This window comes from Vicugna pacos, chromosome 3, assembly GCF_048564905.1.
Source record: "Vicugna pacos chromosome 3, VicPac4, whole genome shotgun sequence".
NCBI lineage: Eukaryota > Metazoa > Chordata > Mammalia > Artiodactyla > Camelidae > Vicugna > Vicugna pacos.
In genome coordinates this window covers 41,459,480-41,483,851 of record NC_132989.1, presented here as the reverse complement: position 1 = coordinate 41,483,851, position 24,372 = coordinate 41,459,480, and the positions used below count along the sequence as shown (strand labels likewise).

The window sequence follows — 24,372 nt, the reverse complement described above, 5'->3', positions numbered from 1 at the left end:
GCAAGAAGTAAACAACCTGGTGAAAACTATTTGGAGGCCACTGTGTTCCCAGGACTGTGCGTTCAGGCAGAGTATCAGTTTCTGCCCCAGAACTGGAGGACGGAGTCCCTAGCTAGCTCATCCATCCCTGGGGAGATGCTTTCCTGGGTTCTGGTCTCCCCTGATCCTCTGCATGCATCCTGGGAAGACTAGGTCCCCAGAGAGTCAGTAATATGGCTCATTTACGGGAGGAGGAGAGTGGGAGAAGGAGAGGAGAATGAGGAGTGGGAGTCAAAGAGAGGGGGAGGGAGAGGCAGAGGCAGAGGAGGACAGTGATCGGAGATGGGGGGGCAATAATATCTTTATTATAACCATTTAAATGAGTACAGACTGAAATCAGACTGCACCTTAAATATCAGTATAATGATACTGAAGAAACTGTAATGAATGAAAACTCTGTGTGCTATTAATTTATAAAATTAGGCTTGGAGGAAATGTGTGCTATTGGAAGTAATTCTTTTGTTAATATAAAGACAGACTGTAGAGACAAAATTCAGTCTGTACAAAAAATATATACAATGACAAATAAAAGCCTCTCTCCACACCAACTCCCTGGCCCTCTCTTCCTTCCTTCAGTTAGCAAGGTTTTATTTCCTTCTAGGGGAAGAAAAAAATATATATGTGTTTATATATACATATATAATGTGTTATATAATATATAATTTATATAATTATATGTTATATATAATATATAATTCACATATATGGTATAATAAAATAAATATGTATAATATATATAATTATATATAATTCATATATATGGTATAATGAACTATAATAAATATAGATAATAACATATGTTGTATAATTACATATATACAAGTTATATTTATATGATATAATTTACACAAAAGAGATCAAACTACACATGCCTCTTTGTAAGGTACTCATTTCTAGTGAATTATAGGACCTGGGGCTCTTTCATGGGAACATGGACAGATCTCATTCTTAGAATGGCTGCCTGACATCCCACTGAAGGCTTTGTGTAACCAGTCCCCACCCATGAATGTTCAAGTTGTCTGCAGTGTTTGCTCTTGCAAACAGTACTATTTCTTGGTATGTACCTACAGGGTGAAATCCTGACTGGAATTGCTGAGTCAATGGCTCTATACAATTTTACTTTTGATTAGTGCTTTATTTATTAACAATAAGCAATCAGTTACCTGTATTAATTAGCATTTCAGCTCTTTGCATCTAATGAAAAACCTAGAGTGATTTTTGGCTTAACCATATGAAGGTTTATTTTCACTTTGTAAAGTAAGTCCAGAGACAGGCAGTTCAGAGTCATCAGAGACCTAGACTCCTTCTTTCCTTCTGTTCTGCTGCACAAGGTGTGTGACTTCCATCCTCAGTGGTTCAGCGTAGCTGTGGCACCTCTACACCTCACAACTGCATTCCAGGCCACAGAAAAAAGAGAGGGAAGAGACGGACACACCTCCTAGATGAATTGGCTCCCAGCAAGCCCCGCATAACATTTCTGCCTACATCTCATTGACCAGAACTAAATCACACGGCACACCTCTTAGTAAAAATGCTGGGAAATATTTGGGCAGCAATGAAATCTGCCAAACAATGAAGGTTCAGCTTCTAAGGAAGAAAAAGAGAAGGGGGCAAGCAGCTTCTCCCACACACCATTACTCGTCTTGTAAGTTCCAAAATGCTGCTTCTTTTCAATTTTTAGCTGAAAGAGATGAATAGATACACTTTTAACAAACAAAAAAGCTCCTCTACAACTCCCACCTTCTGGTGGTTCTGTTTCCTCTCTCTGTTAAAGTGGGCACTTGGATGTCTTCACCCTAGAACAATAGGAACGTTCACTGATACGAGCGGAACAGACATGGGGCTCTGAAAAGTTTCTGGCACATGGCACCGGCAGCTGTCACAACCAGGAAAGTCTCGGCTCCGTGTGTAACGAGTCCCCGTGAGTCCATCATCTAACTAACAAAATTCAACTCAGAGACAATCTTGTTTCAGCTAACTTCTTCACACTCCTGCATATATTTTGGAGAAAACTTCAGTCATATGATTTCATCTATAAATACATCAACATTTATCTCTAAAAAATAAAGACTCTTTAAAAAAAAAAACAACCACAATGCCATTATGGCATGTAAAAATAACAATTCCTTAATACAGAAAGTCAGTGTTCAACTTTCCAAGTCTTATAAGATTTTGAACAACTTGCTTTAACAACAAATCCAAATAAGGTCCCTGCATTGCAGTTGGTTGATAGGCTTAAGTCTCTCTAACTTGTAGGTTTCCAGCATAGTTACTGGAGCTCTCTGTCTCTTGTTTTCTTACAATTAAAATAAATTTATTACAGAAAATTTTAAACACATATAAAGGCCTGTAGGCATTTCAAATAGCATCCAGTGGTCCAACTTGTTGTCAAATCTGTTTTCTGCATCCTGAACCTCCATCCCCCATTCCAGACACCCACCTTTGTCTGGGCCATCTCTTCCTGGCCCACCGTGTTGGCTTCCATCGGGCATCCCAGGCACCCATCCATCCTCCACCTGGCACAGATTTGGCCTTGTAACCCTCTGCTTAAATATAAAGAGTAAAATAATAAAATCTTTAACAAAGAACTCATGATATTTGTTTTCTTGTCTTATTCAAAAACTTGTCTGTGAAAGCAGTTTCCAAAAGGTGTCCTCCATGCTGTACACCAGAAATTGACAACCTTGTAAACTGACTATACTTCAATAATGTGTATGTATACACAAAAGGTGTCCTCCAAAACTGCTGGGTGCTCACCTGGATATATAATATCAGATACTAAGTGGTGCACTGAAGTATTTGGGTGACAGAATCCCCTGCCTCTGGCTCAGGCAGGATGGGTCTGGGCCTGGGTGCATGCACTCTCTTTGCTAACCTTAGGATCTCAGGAATGTTCTGAGTCTCATTAAAACCCAGTTTCCTGGCTAATGTTCTCTATCCTTTTCTGCTGTAGGATAGATATCCCTTTCTTGATTTGGTTTCTGCCTTCTGGATTTTTCCATGCCCATGTGCCTCAGTGTCCCTGCTTTCAGCCTGCCTTGGTTGCTAGTTTTCATCTCTGTTCCTAGATTCCAGCTTGGTTCTCGCCTTCCCAGCTTTGGACCTACCCCCTTTCAAAACTGTCAGTTCCAATAGACTCTACACACCCATTCTGCCAAAACACACACACACACACAACCATCACCACCATCAAAGACATGAGTTCAGATAATTTCTCTTTAATTGGCCACATTATCACCATACCTCCTATTTCCTTCTGTCTTGAAGGAATTAATCGCCTAGTGAGACAGTGAAACAGATAAATGCATGCATGATAGTAACACCCCTCCCCACAACCTGAATATAATAGCAAACGTCCAGCCCAGTGTGGGGATCTGGTATTTATTTAGCTAACAGAGATTCTCTAGGAAGTTGAATAATCAGAATTTACTGTACAATGTATTATGTATAATATGTGTCCAAACATAAGTTTAGGTTGGTGGCAAAGATGAAATCACACAATCTCATTTCAGCAGGCTTATCGAATAAGTTATACTTAATCCTGGGGCAGAATCAGTGCAGTAGCCAAAGGAGGGCAGGATAGCAGGAGGAACAGAGTTACTTTTCAAGTTTTTCACTCTCTGCTTTCTTCCCCTCCTCTGATCCCAAATATTCTTGGCTTATCTGTACAAAATGATCTCCTAAAATAATTTTCCCCTTAGGAGTCTCTGTCTCTACTCCCTTCAGTGGTGTAAACCAGTATCTTCTCAGTGGCTACCCTCCAGTTGAACTTTCTGGCTTCCAGAAATAGAGCTTGGCTCTCGCTGGCTAATCCTGTGTCCGGTGAACTGTCTCAGCAGGGAGGGCAGGCTGCTGTGACCAGTCTTACATAAGACCCTCTGGTGAGGAGCCCAGCAGAAGCGGGACCGCACCAGGCAGGACCTCCCAGCTGGCCCCATGCTCCCCCTGCGAGGTCAGGCCAGGCGAGCTCTTGGCTGCTCAGGGTGGCTAATTTTATCTCTTATTATTTTTACTAGCACTCTGGCTGCTACTTTACTAGGGAATCTGAGGGAAGGTATCCTTTTACCTGCTAAGTCCGGATCAAGAAAGCAAGTACTCTTGGAAAGAACAAAGGTCTTGAACTGACCTGAAACCCAGCCCCCCTCAAGCAGTTGGAACAGCACATTTCAAGGGCTGGCTGTGCTGCAGGCCCCACGGACGGTAGTTACTTAGGCACAGAAGGGAGGGACTGTAGTGAGAGAGACTGGAGCTACTGCCTCCTAACCGTAGTTACAGGATGCCGGAGTAAGTATCTAGCAGACATTTCTACCTCCCCAGGTGCCTTTACGTGGAGGGAGGAAGGAAGGAGCTGGGAGAACAGCTGAAATGCATGCTTCTCCTCCAGTTCAGACAAAAAAAGGCTTAATTCAAGAGACCCTGGAAATAATAGGAAAACTGACATGTGGGTTCTACTTCTTTATTTTGTAACTGAGCAGGACACTGTGGGGTCTTCCTAGGACAGACCTTCCCCCCTCTGCTGTAGCTCCTCTCTGAAGTACACAGATCACAGTATCTCAGGCATATTTTCTGAGTTTTTCAGATGCTTAAAACCACCACCAAAGGGAAGAAATTAACTACTTGATGATGGAGAGCTCATGGCCCCCAGACCTGGTGCCTAGGGGTTGATAGTGTGGACCACCCTGCTACCTCCACACCAATCAGTCAGAGAACTGTGCGCAAACTAATCACACACCCTGAGACCCCCTCCCTTACCTGGCCTTTAAATATGCTTTGCTGAAACCCTTCAGGGAGTTCAGAGTTTTCCTGGGCACGAGCCACCCCATTCTCCTTGCTCTGCCCTGCAATAAACCTTTCTCTGCTCAAAACCCCAACATGTTGGTTTGTTCAGCCCCACGATGCATCGGGCACATGAACTTGCATCAGGCAACAATTCTATCCTCAATTCCCATTTCCACGGAAAATCAGGGGAGGTGACTCTACAGATAACATATGCGCCATATCTGGTGAAGGCAGACAGAGTGAGTAGTTAGGCGATCTGACAAAATATTTTTCTCAAATCAATCCGCTCAGCACCCCGCTTCAATTCATTTATCCATGTTATCTTTGGTAGGTTATTTTTAAACGCCAAAAAGGAAAAGGTCATTCAAACAGACATGCGGTCTCGCTGTCACAGTCCAAGCCAACAGATCTTAACAAAGGAAATGCTGACCACAGACCTCTTCTTCTGCAAGCACAGATGGCAGCTCTGAGAGCAAGATGCTCTACTGGAACCAACAGCAAGGTCTCATCCCCCTTATACAATTGTTTTCAGCATGTTTAGTTACCAAGCAGCTTTCAGTGAATGTCTTTACCTGTCCATGATAGAATGGCTCTCCTAATCCATGCATAATATCTGCATGTGTAGGATTAAGGCTTCCTTTAGACACATTTCAGACACAACTCTTTATAGGGACCTACAATTCATTGAAAAAAAAAAAAGACAAACATGGCTAGAATCAGCGCAGGTACATGTTTAACAAGGGCTCTACAGAGAAACAAACTCTACCTGTAGCGTTTGCCATTTTCCATGGTGTTAATACTCCCCCCGCGCCAAGTCCCTGCTAGGAAGCTAACTTGACTAAATGTGGAGTTGGGAAGAGATGCATAGTGTGAGCATCTCTTGAAGGCAGTGTGAGCCCGTACAAGGTGGCATCAGGACACCACTAACTGTAACGGTCAACAACAAATCATTTCTGTCCCTTCTAGGGCATCTTACTTTTCCTAGACCAGGGCAGAGCTACTGTTTTTATTTGCTTTACCTTTGCCCCCCCCCAAAAAGGAGCACATCAGGCCCGTTTGGGATCACGGTTGAGTCTTGGTCTCTTCACTGCTCAGAACTGACTCAGTTCTTACTTTGGAATTCTGCTCAAGTCCAGGCAGCTTTGGGCTGACACGATAACAGTCTGTGGACTCAACAGGAGCAGAACAGCACAATGACTGAGAATAGGATTTAGAGTCCTAACAAAGTGGGTTCAAAGTCAATTCTATCATGAAGATAGGCTAGGAGATTTAGGGTCTCCTGACCTCTCCTAACCTCCCTCAACTGGAGTACAATAATACAACAAGCCCACTGGGGAGCTGTGAAGGTTAAGTAAGCAAATGTATGTAGAGCATTTAGCTCAGCTTCTGGACCATGGTGCTCCAAAACCAGTAACTATGCTTATCATTATTGCCGTTACTTGGCCTGGTTTCTATCATCGCCCTGTCACTGCCTCACTAGTCTATGGAGGTCCCTCCTGAGAAGTGATCAGGGTGTCATCTTCTTGTGCAGCATGTCAGGAGCCACTAGACAGGGCTCTCACAAGTCTCTCAAGGAAAGGGAACCTTAGGCTGGGGAATCAGGGTATCGGCACCTGCAGTCCCACAGCCAGACATTTTCCGTTTAGAATATATAGTGGAACAGAAGAAAAGGACACAAATGAACTTATTTACAAAACAGAGACAGACTCACAGACATAGAAAACAAACATGGTTACTGTGAGGGAAGGGGGTGGGAGGGATAAACTGGGATTTTGGAATTTGCAGATACCAACTACAATATATAAAATAGATAAATAACAAGGTCCTACTGTAGAGCTCAGGAAACTATATTCAGTACCTTGTAATGGCCTATAATGAGGAAGATTATGAAAAGAAGTTTACTACATATGTATGTATATATATATATGTATGTGTGTGTGTGTATATATATTTAACTGAATCACTATGCTATACACCAGAAATTAACACAATGTAAATAAATTATAATTCAATAAAAAAATTAACTAAGAAACAGTACAAGACATTTCTAGCAGTAAGACCACATCATCCATTAAGAGAGGGCATTTGGATGTGGACATGGGTGCTTGCAGCTGCTGACTTCCCCAGCTTGAAGCTGGCTGCTGGGTAAGAGCTGTTCCCTGTGCTCACCTGTCCTTCCAGCCGGCTCTTTACCTGATCTCGCCTCCCCTCCCTCAGCCCAGACTGCCCCCTTTCATCCCTGTGCTTAAATCCCCCAGCCCTGTGTCTTTCCTAGGCCAGGCGCAGGGGCAGAAACCCCATTAAAAGCTGATCACATTTCTTCTTTTACTCCCACATGTATTTTGACCTTACCACAAGCTGCTGAGCAAGGCAGGGCTGATCTTATTACCCTCACGTCAGACCTATAAAGAGACAGTGTTCCAGAGAGGCAAGTGACTTGGCCAAGGTCAGACAGACAATGTTTGCGGCAGGGCTGGCCCACCCTTGGCTTTAGGCGTCTCTCCACACCTATTCACTACACTAGGATTCTAACCAGAAGCCAGTTTTCCCCATCAAGCCCCAAGCTGGACAGGAGCCCCGTTCCAATGCCTGCATCGTCAGGATGATGGATTGTCTTAGCTCTTCCCAGTCTGTGTCTGGACGCACTGTTCCCATACTACCTTTGGCCGAAATGCCTTTCTGAGCTTTACTGGTTCTATGTGATGAGAGCACAGCTGAGGCTCCTGTGCTTCCCTAAATGGACTTGAAGCCTTGTGAGTTATGTAAGGGCACTAGAATTCTCAGAGGAAAATCTTTCAAACAAACAGTAGAGTTGGAAGGGCCTGAGGATTGACCCAGCCCAGCTTCTCATGGCACTTATGAGCAGATCAAGGCAGAGGGACAGCTTGAGGGACATGGACCAAGTTCCCGGTGGCCAGTGGCCAATGGGGACCTAGACCCCAGCTCTCCTGACTCCTTGTGTACTGCTCTTTCACCTTAGACCAAGGCTGTTCCTTGGCCTTCTAATCCTCTCTAAAGACTTGGGATTTTTCAGTTGTTTTTTAAGAAGGCTTAAAAAAAAGAAAGAAAGGAAGAAAAAGAGGCAAGGTCATAAACCCAAATGTGGAAAACAAATACAAGCTCTTCCTTTTCCACTGCGAAATCCTGCTGCTTGCTTACTCTTTACGCCCAACACAAAGAAGATTAGGAAATGTCAACTAAGCTAAACAACATTTTATACGTAAAGCACAATAACTTTAAACAGTCTGCAGTATTTTTCTTTAAATATATGTGAAATCTAATTCCTAAACAACGAGCTGTCCTTTTTCAAATAAGACAAATGTCTGAAGGAGTGGCATAAACACCATGTTCAGAATGTCTTGGAATTCTTCCTTTGGAATTTTGTTTACAAGCTATGGCAAAGTTTTTGCATGTCTTCAGGAAATTATCCTCTGTCTTGGTGAGATTCGACTCTAAGCAAAGGCCACCAAAAAAAGACTCCACTGTGCGTCTTCATCTCTGCACTGTGGTGATTCAGAGGATGCTGACCATTTCTGTGAACCTGAGTATTCTTCCAGCTGTGAAAAGTCAACCCATCTTGGAAAACCTGTTGTGCTTCAGGTGGAGAGAGACTCAGCCATGCTTGCTTTTAGGATCAAGAGGACAAATCACTCTCCCTACAAGACCAGATAAGTAGTTCCAGTGAGATACGGTAAGAAGTCCCCTTCCTTCCTCCTCCCAATCTTCTGGACTGTTAGCTGATACCCAAATTTTCTTTTAAAAATTGTTGCATATAGAAAGGTAAGGCTGAGACTTAATAGGGAGAGAGATTATTAAAGTAGTGAAGCCTTTCATTCTGTAATAGGGAAGAACAAATCTGATTCCATACTAGATCTGTTCCTTCAACTCGAACCCTGTGCTCCGTTTCCTTAGTCATAATGGTTCTGCACCTTTTATGAAAGAATGTTGCCTATAGCCTGAAATATACAGGACAACCCATTCTCAGGGCTCTGACCTTTAAGGGTATAACAATTTTCCATTCATATAGAGATAAAAAGTTGCACAACAGAGAATAATATGTGTTTTGTTGGAGGTTTACAGAAACATCATGATCTGACCTATGTAAACAGCTGCAAGAGCAAAGGATTCCCACATCAAGAAGTTTGCAACAATCAATCACACTCCTGAGGATTATAGCTTCCAGTTCAGGTCTTTGATCCCTGAAGTCACCAAAACAACACTCTTGCTAATGATGTTTTAAATTCCTCTAATGTTACCCAGCTTAGTGCTAACCACACATGAGGAATTGAATAATTGGTCTTCAATTAATTCCACTGTTTTATATTCAACTTGTAACTAGAATACACAAGAAAAAACATTCCTCCTGAATCCACTTGCTGATTCTGGAAAGTACCTCAAGCATACCTGAGCTTTCCATCACTGTTATTTTATGTCTCTACAATCCACTGGTGCCTGTCTCTATATTTAATTGACTGACATTTTTAAGTCTTTAGCAACAGCACCACCAAATTTGCCCAGGATGTTTACTATCAGTTACTCATCAAAACACACCTATTGGGCAGAGGGCTATGAACACTGGCATATTCTGGGCCAGGAAACATACTCCTGATGACATACATGGAATCTGAGGCAGAGCCATGATCAGACTTCTAGATACTCTGGGCTGTACATAAACTTAGACAACAGTAGTGGTTTTCATCATTTTATGGTTGACCCATTATTTAAAGCGTTACTTTCTCTAGAAAGCCTTTCTCAACCACTCCAGTACACAGAGACTCTTTCCTAGAGCACACTTTCCCAACCACCTCCTGAATTCCTAATATTACTGAGTCCAAACTCGTTCTGCTCGCCACATGACAGGCCAATAAATCAGGAGACCAGGTGTTGGGGCAAGGAATAATGACTTTATTAAGAAAGCCAGTAAACCAAGAAGATGGAGGATTAACGTCCTGGAGAACCATCTTACTTAGGCCAGAATTCAGGCTCCTTTTATACTAAAAACGGGAGGGGGTGTGGTTGGTTGTTGCAAACTTCTTGATGTGGGAATCCTTTGCTCTTGCAGCTGTTTACATAGGTCAGATCATGATGTTCCTATAAGCCTCCAACAAGACACACGTTATTCTCTGTTGTGCAACTTTTTATCTTTATATGAATGGAAAATTGTTATACCCTTAAAGGTCAGAGCCTTGAGAATGGGTTGCCCTGTATATTTCAGGCTATAGGCAACATTCTTTCACAAAAGGTGCAGAACCAGCAAGACTAAGCATAGGATACAGAGCAGAGGGTTAAAGCCGAAGGAACAGGTCTAGTATGGAGTCTGGCCTGTTCTTCCCTATTAAACTACCACACATTTTATTTGTACGTCATGTTGGCCTTTCATCATATCCTCTTTACGTGATCATTCATTTCCAGTGGACTACATTACTTTCCCTCTGAAATACTGTATTCTTAGGGAAACTCTTGTTTATAGTCCTCTAACACTCCTAGCACCATGCTTATTCCAAGACAGGGCTGAGAATTCAGTGCCTGTGACCACCACTAGCCAGGATGGCTGCTAACTGAGGGCAATAAACTGCTATGAAAGCAAACCAGGATGTGCTCCTCAGCTTGACTCAAAAAAGACACGTGGATAACCTCTCCCAGGTACTGCCTCCCTATAGCCCTTGCAGAAGTCTTGCTGGGAAGATAACATCTGTGAACTGGCCTCTTCATCTCTCAAGTTCATGCAGAAAAGGCTCATGGGCTAACCTTGAAATGAGTAGCCACAGAATGTCAGATTGCCCTGGGGAACTGGGCAGCAAAGACAGAGCTAAGCGACAGCCTGCCTCCTGGGTTCAAACCAACAAACCCAAGATTAAACCACCTGTCTACCCAGCAAGTTTCCCATTTAATCTAATCATACAAAGAAAACCAAAAACACATTTACTTAAAAAACAACAGCAATAAAAAAGGTAAAAAAAATGTTAACAGAACATTTGGGAAATGAAGAAAAGAATTAAAAGTTACAAAATTATCTATTATCTTACTGATAGATATCATTAACATGTTGGTATATTTCTTTCTAGTCTTTTTTTTTTTCTGTGTGAAAAGATTTTTCTCATGTAACTAAAACTACTATAGTTTTGTAACCTGATTTTTTTCACTTAGCAATAACATTTCACTTAACATTTTTCATGCTATTGAAAATTATGACAGCAGGATGGTAATGGCTTTATAATATTTCCTATCACAGAGGTACTCTGATAGTATAGCCCTGTTCCTATTACTATTCTGTTTACATGTCAAGTTAATGTTACTAGAGGGTGCAACTGAGAAACCTGCCCCAAATCATTTCATTGAAGTCTTTTTTTAGGAAACAGACAAATAGACCCTCTTCCTATTGGAGAAAATAACTAATTTCTCCTGACAAACCTACATTTCTCAACTATATACCAAAGGCCAGTGTAGCTGGCGCTGTTGATGCCCCATCCCATAGCTCCCTTGATCTATTCACCTGTAGGATGGTGGACTCATTCCTTTCCCCCTGACATCTTCTCATCTAAAACCTTTCTCCTTCTCCATCTGGAGGTTTTTTCTAGGATTCAAAGCTCCTGGGGTGATCCTCAACCAACAAGGGCAGAGCTGATGGATACATACCCCCGACTTCCTTGACCCTTCCTGGGAAAGTTCTGAGGCTGTTTCTACTCACTTACTTGAAGGTTCCCAGTAGGACTAAGCCTCACTTGCCTGCAGTGGTAACCCACTTATCATGGGCTTTCCTCCCCTGTTTTGTTAGTCCCATTCCTTCAGAGATGTTTTCTGGGATCCACTTCCAAATAAGTAGCTAACCTCAGCCTTGTCTCCAGGTCTGCTTGGGGGAAACCGAACAAAACTAGTTATCTAAAAGCTTGTCTCAAAAAAAGAGTATAGAGGTGGGATACCCAATATTTCACAACTGGCCAATAAACTACTGCTATTAATCATTCACTCTTGTGGAAAATACAAGAGTTTGCATCACTAGCAAATATCTTCTGAAACCTCCTTCCTTTCTGAGCCATCTTGACTCCCCTTCCACCCTCTTTGAAATGTCTCTCCATGGTTTTGAATATAAACAGAACACCAATCCCTGTTTCTTCAGTGGCCACTCTTTAGAATACACACATTGTTTGCCTTTAGGGTTATTAGCCACCTTCTGTGGTTGTTCTGCAAAGAATCTGTACATACAGTAATTTGAAATGTCAGAAGATTTAAAAAGACCAAAGTGCCTGCTAAACCTAACCAATAGTTTAATAGTCTTTGTGTATACAGCTGTGGCTTGATCTAAACCTGCAGTCGCCATCAAGTACCACATAAATAATTTCCCGTGGAGTGCTTGAGGCCAATTCATGACTCAATAAACGTTTTAAATAAATTAGAAGCCAAAGAGTCTTTGAAAACTTTGACATTCCTCTTTCTACACAAAATAGTGCAAACCTTTCACACATTTCTAGAACATTCTCTACTAGGAAGTGTTTTATAGCCCAGTGATTAAAGAGTCTATGGCTCATCCTTGCTCCCCTTCTTTGGACCCTCATTTCCCACCTAGTAACCCTTTTTCTTCTTCACTTCTTGCTTTTATGCTATTGAACATTTAGAGACAGATTAAAATCTTTTGAGGCTAAATTATGATACATCTCTCGTTCCCTACTGACACGTAATTTAAAAGCATCACAATTCTAAATCACAGAGTGACTGGTAGAAAGACAATGAAGTTCTCATGAAGTTCTCATGTTTCCTACTATGAATATTTTGGTGCTTTTTTTGAAACATCAAATATATTTCAAAGATACTTCTTTTCTGATACCATAGCCATGGGCTGAGTTTGCCTATTCAGCAACGCTATCAGTGACACACCCAAGATTACAGACCATTTTGCAGGGTAGAATTATGAAATAAAAAGCTGGCTGAAGTCCTAAGTCACATATTCAACTACATCCCTTATATATAATAGCCAAAGAATTAAAAGATGCCCTTGGGGGTTGACTATAGCTTAGTGGTAGAGCGCACGCTTAGCATGCACAATGTCCTGGGTTCAATCCCCACTACTTCCATTAAAAAAAAGAGATGCCTCAAATTTGGGCCTCTGGTTAGTATTCAGACAGGTGGTGAATTTATTTTATAGGAAAGTGGCAAGTCTCACCAAGGATGGATATTGTGATGCCAGAACCCCTTCAAAGGAGGGTGTCACCAATAAAAACTGAATTAATCTACATACCATCAAACAAATGTCCCCAGCAGTTTTTCTACCAGCTATGGAAAACAAGACCTTAAAATAGCCACTAGACAGATCTGGCCGCACAGCCAATTTATCAGCACTCATGCTGGCCAAAAACCTCAGCTGGGTTTGACATCCAGAGGATGAATGGGAGCAGACTGTGCAAACAACTCAAGTGGTCTGACGTAAAGCTCCACATCGTAGGGCTGTCTTGGCTGACAAGTTGAAAAAACTCAACTCAAACTAGCTCAAGGAAAAAAAGGAGTTGGAGAGGTTATGGTTTATGTAACTGGGGAGTCCTGTGTCTTCAGGAAAGTCAGGGAACTGCAGGCAAAGCTGAATCCAGGGGCTCAAACAGTGCCCTCAGGGCAGCACTCCTGTTTGTCCACCCTCGGCTCTGGGTGTCTGGAGCACTGCGGTAATTCTGCAGGCTGGAGCCTCTTCCGTTTCGCTCCAGTAAGCCTTGGGGCTGTCCCTGTGTGGCTCGGCTCACATCCCTTGCCCTCTCCGAAGTCTCAGGCTACTCTAGCCAAGGCTGGGGTTACTCCACACCGTAAATCTGGAGGTGACGCTGCCCTCATTCACGTGAACTGAGAATGAGAAAGGGATGGTTCCACAAGAGATGCCAGTCAAACAAGAAAATGTGTTTACTATGATGCCTTATCCCACATTATAACATAGGTTGATTGAAAGCAATCATGTCATACATCTTCCTGTTTAAAGCAACTAGCAGAGATCCGCAGCTCCCGCAGGTGTTCATCTCCACTTGTTGATCAAATTATTGACTCAAGTAGAACAATTAAAACCCAGGGAGGGGGGTTCTTTGGAACAAAGGCCATCCATACATAGCAGTGTGTGAATACAAAGGACTCACCCAAGGGCAGAAATTACACAGGCTTTTACAAGTCTTTGTAGGTACCTGCCTATCTCAGAAAGCATTTTAAATTCAAATAGGAGATATAATCAGGCTAGGAGACCTGACTCCATCTAGACTAGATACCCAACAACTCAGAACAACATTTTTGAGCGGTGAACTGGGTGAGATGGTTTGAGATGGGTCCTGTATAAAAGGGGACTTGGACTGCGTAGCTACTTACACAGTATTTTGATAACCTCACAAGCACTTTTAAGTCCCTAATTTCTCACCAGCCAGTCAACCAAAGCCTTGTGGTAGAGCATTGCAGAAAAAACACTAGGGTGGGTTCTAGTCACCATGCTGCTATTAAAAAAAAGATGTGTGATTTTGGGCAAATCACTTGGTTTCTCTGAGCATCAGTTGCCATATCTATCTATAGAGGGAGGAATTGCTTCTCTTTAAACTCTGGCATTCTGCAATCCACAATTTACTGAGCTCTGTAGCAGGACAGTAGCTCCCAGCCTTGGCCGCCCATTAGACATAGTTTGAGAGCTCTAAAAATAAACCTGATGCCTAGGTCACAACTAAGAGCAATTAAATACGAATTTTAAATGATAGAAGCAGGCATCAATATGTGTTTTAAATCTCCTCAGGTGATTCCAGGTGATTTGCAACCAAGGCTGAGAACCACTATCTTATTGCATTCTGCAACCCTCTGGAAGAGCGAGATGAACAGGGTGAAAAGTGAGCCCTGGCAAAGCAAACCTCCCAGAGACCCTGTCTGCAGCCAGTGTGGCCCTGCAGCTAGTGACATCTGCCACGAGCATTTCACTTGCTGCACTAAAAATTTGTGTCTTGTATTGACATGCCTAGTGCCATCTGGCACTCAGCATATTCTAGGGCAACTTTCCAGAATTAGGGTATTATTATTTTTCATGCTGAATTCTTAGTACAAATGGTTTACCTAAAACCATTTCAGCCCAAGGTTATTTTTCTTAAGAGAAAATGTCAAAGTACTCCACATGTTGCATAATGAACTAGGAAATGAGAGACACCCAAGTGATAGTTTAATCATTTTCTTTCTCTTATGTAATAACATATGTTTTTGTTCAATTACATGAATCATCAAATTTGCTCTAACATCAGAATGCACCGAAAAGCAGGGGGAAATCTATGCTTGGCAATTAGCTGCTTTTTAAAAGAAAAAAATCATAATCAGTTGAACTTTCTATGGTTCAATAATACTAACCAGTATTTATGTCACTTTCAATGATAGGTTGTTCTGTTTCACAGAACCTTTTTTCTTAGGGAAAAAATTGCTATACAATTCTGTGATTCACATCCATACCTCCTGCCACATAATCTCATGTTCCATGCAAGCCTGCCTCCTACGTGCAAGGGCTTGCTTTTCACCTCTGTTGTTTGTTCCTTCTTGTCTCTGCTTTGTGAGCTCTGATGCCCTTTGAAAGTAGCAAGACAGAAATAACTTGGGTTGAAGTTTCAGGAAGTTACCTTGTCTTCATGAAACTCCATTCATTTAAAGACTTCTAAAAATATATCTGGCAGGATTAAAAAAAATGACATGAATGAAGTCAATGAAAAGGTAAGCCATCTTCACTCGTCCCTTTAAACAAGGAAACATTTTGGTGATTAAATAAAAATAAATGCCTCAGTTGACTGAAGTTAGCTATATTTATTTTCCTCAGAGAGACTCAAACTCATGGGACCTGTTTTTCCTCTTTGGATAGGGATGTCCCTCGGTGTAAACGGGGGCTTGTGCTTCTTTTCTGTGGCTTCAAACCCAGTATTTTCTACACTTCGGTATAGATTGCACTTCTATGGAAATGCTCAAAACCTATCTCTTCTACAAAACTCTTTCTATAGTGATTTCTCATAACAATTCAGATTTTGGTTTCTCTTAATTAATCGTATTGTCTGATAACACCAGACTCCACTCCCACATGGCAACCCGTGTCTGGGGTTGAGTAGAAATCACTCCTTTTAGAAGGAGGCTGGGTCCCTAATTCACCATTGTCTCTGTCACTCCTACTTCACTCACGTCAGTTACCACTTTCTCTCTGGGGTCTTACACCTAGGAAAGTCTCCATTGTTCTGAGGCTCCCTGAACCCCTCTAGAAGGTTTAAGAAGTTTGTGTTACTAAGGGTATTCCAGAGAAACAGACCTCCATAGGACAGATAAAGATAGACATCCTGTGTCTTTATAGATATGTAGATACACACACATATACATATATATGGGGAGGAGGGGAGAGATATATTGATTGGTTTTGAGGAATTAGCTCATGTGATTGTAGGGACTGTCAAGCCCAAAATTTGTGGGCAGCCTAGAAACTGAGGTATAAGTTGATCTTGTGGTCTTGAGTTCAAAATCTGGAAACTCAGGCAAGGTCCCTATGTTGCAATCTAGAGGCAGAACTCCTTCTTTGGGAAATTTCAGTCTTTGCTGTTAAGGCCTTCAACTGATTAGATGAAGCCCACCCACACCACAGAGGGTAATCTGCTTTACTTAAAGTCTACTGATTATAAGTGTTAACCACATCTCTAAAAATGCTTTCATAGCAACTCTAGACTGGTGTTTTACAAATAACTGGGCACCACAGTCTAGGCAAGCTGACACGTAAAATTAACCATCACAGACCTGCAGAGAGCAGGGCCCCTTTCTCAGAAATACAAAGTAACTGTACCTCTCACTTGCCTTCAACTTTCCTCCTTCCTTAACCAGGGGGGGCCTTATCTAGTCCTGACACAAGAGAGCCTCAAATTCCCCCAAAGTTACTGATGAGATCCTAAGACATCTTCTGTCTGCTGCAGCTGCCCTTCCCCGAGGCCATACATACTGCAAGGCTGAGCTGCCTGGGGTACAAGCATGGACAGGAAACCACACCCTCAAGTAGTATTTCAGAATATCACCTGCCCCCATTACATTCCATCAGTGTTCATCAGTGCTGTTTCAGCTGTGCCCTCTTTTTTCCTTTCCTACCCAAGTTATAGAAAGTTTCCTTCATGGCTTATTGCTAATTCTTCATCACCCACTTATTCTTAAATTTCCCTGATTTCTCCTCACCACCCCCACCTACCTAAAGCTGCTCACTGGAGAGTTCTTGATGACTCATTAGTTATTAGAGTCTCTTGGGTCCACACTGCCTTTGGTCCTCAGCTGCATTTGGGGCTGCTACTCTGCCTTCCTTTTTGACTTTTCTTTCCCTGATCCTCTATTAGTAGGAGAATTATTATCTAACATCTCAAGTGCAGCACTCCCCAAAGATTTTCTTCAGCTGGGCTCTCTTCTCTACAACTCCTTGAAAATCTTATCTACCCCCAAACTTCATCATTGTGATAAAGAAGACTCCAAAATGTGCATCTCTAGCTTCAACCTCTCTCATAAGCTCTAAACTAATATTTCCCCCATATTTAGGACCTTTCCACCTTGGTATCCCACTGGTACCTAAATCTCAGTATGTCAAAAAGTCATTGGATTAAAAGGGGGCCAAAAAAAAAAAAAGAACCTACAATATGCTACCTAACAAGAGACATGCTTTAGGGCAAAAGACACACATAGATTGAAAGTGAGAGGATGGAAAAAGATACTTCATATAAATGGAAATGACAAGAAAGTAGGGATAGCCATACTCATATCAGACAAAACAGACTTTAAAACATAGTCCATAAAGAAAGACAAAGAAGAGTACTACATAATGATAAAGGGATCAATACAAGAAGAGGACATTACACTCATTAACACATATGCTCTCAATATAGAAGCACCTAAATATATAAAACAAATACTAACAGACATAAAGGGAGAAATTGACAAGAACACAATAATAGTAGCAGACTTTAACACCCCATTGACATCAATGCACAGACCTTCCAGAGAGAAAATCAATAAGGCAACAGAACAATTAGAGTTAATTGATACCACATTAAAAAAAAATAAAAAGAATATACTTTTAAAGCACACATGGAACATTCTCTAGGATAGATCACACACTAGGACACAAAACAAACCTCAAAAATTTAAGAAGATAGAAATTATTTCAAGCATCCCTTCTGACCACAATGGTATGAAACTAGAAATCAACCATGGAAAGAAATATGGAAAAAAATGATAATCCTTGAGACTATATAACATGCTATAAAAGAAAAAAACACCCAATGGCTCAAGGAGGAAATCAGAAAATACCCCAAGACAAACAACTGTGAAAATACAACCTTATAAAATCTATGGAATGCAACAAAAGCAGTTCTAAGAGGGAAGTTCATAGCAATACAAGCCTTCCTCAAGAAATAAGAAAAATCTCATTTTTAAGAGAGGGAGGTAATTAGGCCTATTTATTTAATTTCTGTTTGGAGGAGGTACTGGGGATTGAACCCAGGGCCTTGTGCATGCTAAGCATGCACTCTACCACTTGAGCTATGCCTTCCCCCTAGAAAAATCTCAAATAAACAACTTAACCTACCACCTAAAAGAATTAGAATAAGAAGAACAAACAAAACACGAAGTCAGCAGAAGGAAGGAATTAATAAAGATCAGTGAGGAAATAAATAAAATAGAGATTAAAAAAAAAAACAATTGAAAGCATCAACCAAGAGCTGTTTTTTTGAAAGATAAACAAAATTGACAAAACTCTAGACAGGTTCACCAAGAAGATAAGAGAGGGAACTCAACAAAATAAGAAATAAAAGAGGAGAAATACCAATTGTACCACAGAAATACAAAAAATTATAAGAAAGTACTATGAAGAGTTATATGCCAACAGATTGGACAACCTTGAAGAAATAGACAAGTTTCTAGAAACATAAAACCCACCAAAACTGAGTCAAGAAGAATCAGATAATTTGAACAGGCCAATCTCTAGAAGTGAAATAGAATCTTTAATTTTAAAAACTCCCTGAAAGTAAAAGTTCAGGACCAGAAGTCTTCATCAGGGAATTCAACCAAAAACATAAAGAAGAACTTACACCTATCCTTCTCAAACTATTCCAAAAGATTGAAGAGGAGGAACACTCCCAAACTCATTTATGAAGCCACCATCACCCTGATGCCAAAACCATACAAAGATAATACCAAAAAAGAAAATTACAGGCCAAAATCTTTGATGAATATAGATGCAAAAAATCCTCAACAAAATATTAGCAAATGAAATCCAACAATACGTACAAAGGATCATACACCATGATCAAGTTGGATTCATTCTAGTGTTGCAAGGATGGTTCAACACATGCAAATCAATCAGTGTGATATACCACTGATACAGAAAAGACAAAAAAATTCATGTTCATCACAACAGATGTAGAAAAACCATTTGATAAAATTCAACATCCATTCATGATAAAAAAAAAACTCACCAAAGTGGGTATAGAGGGTACATATCTCAACATAATAAAAACCACTTACAACAAACCCACAGCCAACATAGAACTCAAGAGTGAAAAGCTCAAAGCCTTCCTGCTAAATTCTGGAACAAGACAAGGATGATGCTCACTTTCACTACTTCTATTCAACATAGTATTGGAAGTCCTAGCTACAGCAATTACATAAGAAAAAGAAACAGAAGGTATCTAAATTGGAAGGAAAGAGCTAAAACTGTCATTATATGCAGATGGTATGATACTCTATTTAGAAAAGCCTAAAGATGCCACACAATAACTATTAGAACTAATAAATGAATTAAGCAAGGTAGCAGGATACAAGGTTAATATACAGAAGTCTATTGCATTTCTTTACAGTAACAATGAAATATCTGAAAGAGAAAGTAAAAAAAATCCCATTTAAAATTGCATCAAAAATACCTAGGAATAAACCTAACCAAGGAGGTGATAGACCTATATGTTGAAAACTATAAAAAATTGATAAAGGAAACTGAAGATGATGCAAAGAAATGGAAAGATATCTCATCCTCTTGGATTGGAAGAATTAATATTGTTAAAATGGCCATACTACCTAAACCAATCTACAGATTTACTCTATAAAATTACCCATGATATTTTTCAAAGAATTAGGACAAATAATCCTAAAATTTATATGGAAACACAAAAGACCCAGAATTGCCAAAGCAGTCCTGAAGGAAGAGAATAAAGCTGGAGGCATAACTCTCCCAGACTTCAGACAATACTACAAAGCTACAGCAATCAAAACAGTGTGGTATTGGCACAAAAACAGACACATAGATCAATGCAACAGAAGAGAGATCTCAGAAATAAGCCCACACACCTACAATCAATTAATCTACTACAACAGAGGCAAGAATATACAATGGAGAAAAGATAGTCTCTTTATCAAGTCGTGCCGGGAAAGCTGGACAGCTTCATATACATCAATGGAATTAGAATACTCTTTCACACCGTATACAAAAATAAACTCAAAATGTTTAAAAGACCTAAATATAAGACATGACACCATAAAACTAGAAGAGAACCTAGGCAAAAAATTTTCTAACATAAATTGTAGCAATGTTTTCTTAGATCAGTCTTCCAAGGCAAAAGAAATAAAAGCAAAATTAAACACGTGGGAGCTAATCAAACTTAAATGCCCTTGCACAGCAAAGGAAACTATCAACAAAATAAAAAGACAGTCTATGGAATGGAAGACAATATTTGCAAATGATGCAACTAACAAAAGGTTAATTCCCCAAATAAACAAAGAGCTCATACAACTCAATAACAAACAAACAAACAAAAACAAACAATCCAATCAAAAAATGGGCAGAAGACCTAAACAGATATTTCTCCAGAGAAGACATACAGATGGCCAACAGACACATGGAAAGATGTTCAACATCACTAATTATTAGAGAAATGCAAATCAAAACCACAATGAGGTATCACCTCACACAGGTCAGAATGGCCATCATCAAAAAGTCTGTGAGTAATCAGTGCTGGCAAGGTTGTGGAGAAAAGGGAACCCTTCTACACTGTTGTTGGGAGTGTAAATTGGTGCAGCCACTATGAAAAACAGTATGGAGGTTCCTTAAAAAACTAAAAATGGAGCTAATATACGATCCAGGAATCCCACTCTTAGGTATATATCCAGAAAAGATACATGCTCCCCAATGTTCATAATAGCACTATTTACAAAAGCCAAGCCATGGAAACAACTCAAATGCCCATCAATAGATGATGGACTTAAGAAGATGCAGTATAAATATACAACAGAACATTAGTCAGCCATAAAAAGAATGAAATATTGCCATTTGCAGCAACATGGATGGATCTAGAGAATATTATACACAGTGAAGTCAGATAGAGAAAGACAAATGTTACATGATATCACTTATATATGAAATCTAAAAAATAGTACAAGTGAATTTATACACAGAACAGAAACAGACTCACAGATATAGAAAACAAACTTATGTTTACCAAAGGGGAATAAGGAGTATGGGATTAACAGATACAAACTACTATTCATAAAAGAGATAAGCAATGAGAAGTTATTGTATAGCACAGGGAACAATAGTCAATATCTTATAATAACCTATAGTAGAAAATAATCTGAAAAAACTTATATACACATATAACTGAATCTCTTTGCTGTATACCTGAAACTAACACAATATTGTAAATCAACAATACTTCAATTAAAAAAAATGCATTGTCTCTTTGCCAAAACATAGTGTGTACATGTGTGTGCACTCCTGATACTGAACTCTCTATGAAGGTACCATATTTTCCAAGTACTTGGGTTTCAACTCTAGGCGTACTTTCTGACCTTTGTCTTGTCCTGGCCCCCACATCCACCTCATTCCCAAGCACTGTTTATTCCACCACTATGTTATCTTGAATCTTTCTCACTGTCCCTGCCTTTCATGTTCTCACTGCCACTGTCCTGGGGGGTGAAGGCCTCCTCATCTCTCATCCCCTCCACCTGACTCCACCAGCAAATGAACTTCCTTGATGTTCTTAAACACACCTGGTTTCTCTCTCACCATGCCTTTGCTAAGGTCCCTTCCTCTGCAACCCCCTTTCAGGAAGTTACCCTTGAACCTGTAGACAGTGCTCTGCCATTTTGTCATTTTACCATATTGCCTTGTAGCAATTTGTGCACTTCTAATTTTTCATTATGACTTTAATTTGTCTTGAAAGCCCCTGTAGAGATAAAGAGTTTATAATCTGAAAGGACAAATAAGCTGCATTCACCAGCATAAAGTGTTGTTCATAGAAGGCACTTCATGGGTATTCGGAGAAAGAAGACAAGTTTTCATCTTGTTTCCTTTCTGAAATTTAAACTAAAGGTGAGGACTTTCCTTTGTACTCTTCTATTCTTACTCTCGTTTCAGGCCCAGGTTAGGATGGGACACATCGATCTCAATGAACCTCTTTCACTTGAGGGACTCATGGTCTTAAGAAGACCTGGAAAAAGTAACCCTGCCTTGAGCCAGGAAAATATCTCAGCTAGAGACAGCAAACTGGTGGCCACACACTGATTGCAGATATGCTTTGATGATCCTCCTAAGGTTTTAAACATTTTTAAACTAGTTGCTTAATGTTCAGTAAATCAGAAGTCTGCATGCAAAGGCTGGATATCTAGCTTTTCTCGAAAAACAGTGACATCTAGCAACATTGGACCTATATTCCCACTGGATGACAGCTGGCTTCTGCTGATTCAAGTGCCCCCCTCACACACGTGCGACAAGACCTAGACTCTTCAATTTGCTACATTTTCTTCTCACCCTATTTAAAGTCCCAGCCTGATCCCAATAGACACAGGATTTTGGAATCCCTGATCTAAGTCATTCAGGATGATAACTTCACTTTATAGCCCACCCACCACTGGGGCTCTTCCTGTGAAAACACACTAAGGAGTATTCCAGACTTCACCCTGACCCCCACCTCTGGGCTGACCCATGAAGGCCCACTTCAGAGGGACTAGTGGAGCCACTCCCTACATCAGTTCCTGCCTATGACCTCATCCCCTTTCCGTGGCCTTTCTCTTGTTTCAAGTGAAAGCAAGCCAAGACCCTAAATTAAAACAAGCTTTCATCCTCACTCTCCTTAAAGAACAGATGAGAGCGACGACTGCCAACCCATCTCAAGTGCAAGTACCCCCCCAGAACAAACACTCACAGCCATCTTACACAGTGCAAAAGCCCCAGGGCTGTGCGGGGAAATGAAGGGAATTTCCCAAGTTAAGCAAGGATTCAGCGCTAGTGGTTCCAAAAGTGCTTTTAGATAAAATGTGAAAGTTACAGAAGCCCTCTGGGTATTCTGTTTATAAAGCAGATATTCAGGGACTCCCAGGAATCTTCCAGATGATTAACTGAATTTACCTCTTTCCATCCAGATACTTCGTTCGTTAACGAAAACCTCAAGTCTCTGTAACTGAACAAGACTATGGTCTGTGAATAGACCCAAATCCTCTGAGTCTTTATAGGAACAGAAACCCGACTGATGAACATGAACCATAAATTGCCGGGTGGGGCCCCAGCTAAGATGAAAAGTGAAATTGGGCAAGTCTTCAGCTGGAAGTGTGTGTTCAACTAATGTGTCATCAAATTAAATTCCTCAGGTTTTACTGTAACCTGATTCACCCACAGCTAGTCTTTTCTGAGAAAGAAAAAAATACACATACACACACACACACACAAACACACATACTGAACATACACTGATTAACAATTGTACATACATTGGTTAAGATTTGCCAACTGAAAAAAATATGTACAATCTAAAAGCTGAGTTCTGTTTTATTCGGTGGACTTTCTGAGCACTCGAGCCCAGGAAGTGGCCTCTCAGATGGCTCTGAGGGACAGTTCCCAAGAGGTAGGGGAGGAGCCAGGATATATAGGAGTTTGGGCCACAAAGACCAGGTAGCGGAACATCAAAAGATTACTGTTAACTAAAGAAAACCAGATATCCCAAGTCAAGGAATTTAGTGCTTTTCTATGTACGGGAAGATGCAAGATTCTGGACTCACCGAAATCATTCCTTTGATATGCACCTCGCTGTCTAGGGCTAGCGTCCTGTTCTTCCACATCCTGAGTCCCCTCAGGGGGCACCTTGGGGCTGGCTGCAGAGGCCCGGCTGCCTGCTGGTCTCCATCCCGTGTTCCCTCCGGCTCACTGTTGGGGTGGTGGTAGTGGCTGATGACTTGATGGCCCCAGTATGGTTGTTAACTGATATGGCAGGCAACATTTTTCAATCACAGATTTGACTATGCTTTTCTTCTTCCAGAACCTTGGAAAAACACAGTTAGATGTGTCAGGAGCGTATCACCTAGGTTGTTTTTAAATACAAACAAGGAGTGAGATGCTGTCACCTTTCCAGGTGCCTCAACTCTAAAGTAGCAGGTGCATCTCTGGTTAAAACTCTCTCCTTAGCCTGATTTGTAACCAGCAATATACTTAACACAGTTTCCTAGACATGTGTTATTCTGAGGAACTATATGCAATGCAGTGGGGGAGGCACTGGAGGGACTAAAAGTCACTGATATAATTCACCAGCA

General features: G+C 40.9%; 1 protein-coding gene across 1 annotated transcript in view; it reads right to left on the bottom strand.

Annotated features, from left to right (window-relative positions):
• The window catches only part of CCDC112 (coiled-coil domain containing 112), a 137,229-nt gene extending 113,142 nt beyond the window's left edge, over positions 1 to 24,087 (bottom strand). The window contains exons 1-2 of the mRNA XM_072958067.1: positions 23,845 to 24,087; positions 2,480 to 2,582 (exon numbers count right to left, since the gene is read on the bottom strand). The gene's annotated coding sequence lies outside the window, so the exon portion shown is untranslated. The remainder of the gene's footprint in view (positions 1 to 2,479; positions 2,583 to 23,844) is intronic.
• Positions 24,088 to 24,372: the final 285 nt, after the last annotated feature.